A 3,691-nucleotide genomic window follows, 5' to 3' on the forward strand; every position below is an offset into this window, starting at 1 on the left:
CATTTCTCTCCCATTTCTACTGGCCCCTTCTTCCTGCAAATTACTTTCCCCTACTTATTAGTTTGCTTTTGTTTTGTGTTTTATAATTTTACTAGTGCCATCTATGTGACTAACTTTCAGACATGTGGGTTCCTGAGTAGGTATGCAACTAGATACTATGCCTCTCCCAGAATCTGTTGGTTGCTTTTAGATCAGTAGTGTGTCATAGGCTACCATGAGTCCTTTCCCCTTCTATATCTGACTGTTAGGAGGACCGGTCTTCTGTGGACCCAGTGCCAGCATACAGTGTTGCTGTGAGTTTGTGGTTGCCATGACTTTGTCATACTTGGAAGTTGGTGTTTTGTAGCCCATTCCCATCCTCTGGCTCTTGCATTATTTCCATCTTCTCTTCGACAGTGTTCTCCAGACCTTAGGGGGGTGATGTAAATGTCTTTATTCTCACATTTAGTGCAGCCATGGGTCTTCCTGTTTGCCTTTCTTTGCTGTAAGAAGAGAAGAGGACGCTCTGTTTAAGCCTTTGTCTGTGGGTATAAACAGCTATTTAGGAGATGTCTTGATTCTAAGTCAGTTCAGGTAAATGGCCACTTTAGGTTCTCTTAAACCAGACATACAGTATTGTGAAATTCCTTTTGTAGAGCAAGTCCCAGATCCATTTAGGGAGCCGTTGGTCTTGGGGCCAGAGTTCAGGGTTTGGGGATGGAGGGTTGAGGGGAGCTGGGAGATTAAAGAAGATGTACAGAGTGGCTGAACATGTTATAAGCAAGAACATGCACTCTTGGTCCCAAGGACTATAATTTTATAGAGAATCACACAAGTGGCTTCTTTCCAGTACTGGTTACATAATAAGTAGTATAACAGTCACCTTTATTGTTTACTCATAATTGTTTGAACATACTGTAGAAGTAGCCAGTTGAACTAAGTCATTCTGATGTCCACACCAGTGCCATGTTACCTAAACTCCTTTCTGGCTCTTATAGCCTCTTTTCCCTTAGTTGTTATCCCTGCAATACTACTGCTACCATCTCACTAATTAACACTTCTTGCCTAACAGGTTGATATAGTTTGTAGACTCTCAATGTCTTTACCCTACAGTTCACCTGCATTGCATCATCTGGCACCATGAGATCAGCCAACAGAGACGAATCTTCCAGGCCAGTTTCAACTTGATTTCTCTATACCTTGTATCCAAGGTTTATTATGTCTACAGCAGTAGGGTCATATCAGCTAGTTTTGGTGGGTAGCCAAGAGAAATGGCAATTGTTTTTGTGGCCTACGGAGCCTCTGACCATCTCCTACAAAGGCATCCTACATTTGGCACTGGAGTTTTTGTTTATTGCTGCTTGGACCTGCATTGCATTGTTTAGTCAGTTGTCATTGTCCCCTCCTCCTCCTCCTCCTCCTCCTCCTCCTCCTTTTTTTGAGACAGGGTTTCTCTGTGTAACAGTCCTGGGTGTCCTAGAACTTGCTTTGTAGACTAGGCTGGCCTCAGACTCACTGAGATGGCCTGCTTCTGTGCCCTACTACTGTCCAGCTGCCTTGTCTAGTCTTAAGGCTACCTTTAGACTTTTCCTTTATTTCCTTTTTTGATTGATAATTGGTTAACTTGTGTTTTTCTCATGCCCTCTTTATTTTATTTGACCTTTTCTCTTCATCCCCAACCCCTTGCCTCCTTCATCTCCACTCCTCTCTTTGTTGATCCTTTTTCACTTTCAGTATCCCCCCTCCCCCATGTACCCTATATAGTACTGTCTTGCTTGTCTCCCCGTGACTTCCACACCATTGTTCCCATTCTAGTTTCTTAGGTACTCCAGATAAACACACAAAAGACTTAGGGCCAGGATCTATATATAAGAGAAAACATGTGATTTTCATCTTTCTAAGCCTTGGTTACATCACTCAGTATGATTTCCAGTTTTATCCATTTTCCTGCAATTTTCTTTCAAATCTATTTATTTATTTATTTGGTTACATCACTTGGTATGATTTCCAGTTTTATCCATTTTCCTGTAATTTTCTTTCAAATCTGTCTATCTATCTATCTATCTATCTATCTATCTATCTATCTATCTATCTATCATCTATCTATCTATTCGAGACAGGGTTTCTCTATAGCTTTGAAGCCTGTCCTGGAACTAGCTCTTGTAGACTAGGCTGCCCTCGAACTCAAGAGATCAGCCTGCCTTTGCCTCTTGAGTGCTGGGATTAAAGGCGTGCGCCACCACTGCCTGGCTTTCCTGCAAGTTTTATACTTTCATTTTTCTCCATAGTCGCATATACTTTCATTGTCCACTGATCAAACAATAGACATTTGGGCTGGCTGTGTTTTCTAACTATTGTGATAGAATTTCAGTGAACATGGATTTGGAAGTGTCTCTGTTGTAGGGTATAGATTCCCTAGGGCTTATGCCCAGGAGTGGCTAGTTCATGTGTTAGGCCCATATCTACTTTGTTGAGGAATCTCCAGACTGATTTCCAAAGTGGCTGTACCCACCAGAGTATAGAGTGCTTAAAAATTTTATATGTGTGTGTGTATATTCAGTAAATGTGTAAATATAGTTAATAAATATGAAATATATGTTTATATGATGATAAATCCATTTTATTAATAGGCTTGAGGGCTAAGGAGGTCAGTAGAATCTAATGTCCTCACTAGGCTAGATCTCCCTGGTCGTTTTTATCCCTAAACATTTCATTTTCACTCTTCTTTTTTTTTTTTTTCTTCAAGACAGGGTTTCTCTGTGGCTTTGGAGCCTGTCCTGGCACTAGCTCTGTAGAACAGGCTGGTCTCGAACTCACAGAGATCCGCCTGCCTCTGCCTCCCCAGTGCTGGGATTAAAGGCGTGCGCCACTATCGCCCGGCTCATTTTCACTCTTAATGTTGTTGATTTAAAAGTAAAGTTTATTAGGGTGCTTGATATCTCTCAGTGGTATAGCACTTGACAGACAAGCTTATGGCCTTCAGTTCCATCTCCAGCACAGGGGAAAAAATCATTGTGTATATTTATGTAAAGGATGTTACAGAAGAATATGTATGTAGATAATGCAAAGGACCCTGCACGAGAACAAATTAACATAACCACTGTCCCCTCTTGTGGTGGCAAGAAGCTATTTTTGTACCATTTAGCAAGAATCCCAAATGCAGGAACTGGAGAGGTAGTTCAGAGGTTAAGAACACTTGTTGCTCTTGCAGAGAACCCTGGTTAATTTCCTAGCACCCACCCATAACTCCAGTTCCAGGGATCCCAGTCTCTTCTTGCTACTGCCTTGAGTACCAGGTATACAGAGGTGCACATGCAGGCAAAACACTCATGCATATTAAGTGAAACAAATTTTTTTTCTGTTGGTATTTTCAAGACAAGAGTCTCATTATGTAACTCTGGCTGTCTTGGAACTCACTACGTAGTCCAGGTTGGCATTGAACTCACAGAATTCTTCCCGCCTGCTGCCCTCAAGTGCTAGGATTAAAGGTATGCGCCACTACCACCCAGTAAATAAATCTTTTAAAAAATACTGTATTGTAAAAACTAATTCCAAATACAGTATAGTTCGTTGTGTGATGTTTTAGCTCTTGGCTTTTCTGAGGAGCCCACCACCCAGCTCCCAAATAAATCACACATGGAGGTTATGAATGCCCAGTCTTAGTTTAGATTGTTTTTTGCCAACTTTTCTTTTCTTTTTTTTTTTTTTTTTT

The 3,691-nt window shown here is 41.2% G+C and overlaps 1 protein-coding gene across 1 annotated transcript in view; it reads left to right on the top strand.

Moving 5' to 3' along the window:
• Window positions 1–3,691, top strand: part of Ncor1 (nuclear receptor corepressor 1) — a 159,604-nt gene that overhangs the window by 29,150 nt on the left and 126,763 nt on the right. The gene's annotated exons all lie outside the window — the stretch shown is intronic.

Source organism: Microtus ochrogaster, chromosome 7 (assembly GCF_000317375.1).
Source record: "Microtus ochrogaster isolate Prairie Vole_2 chromosome 7, MicOch1.0, whole genome shotgun sequence".
NCBI classification, from domain to species: domain Eukaryota; kingdom Metazoa; phylum Chordata; class Mammalia; order Rodentia; family Cricetidae; genus Microtus; species Microtus ochrogaster.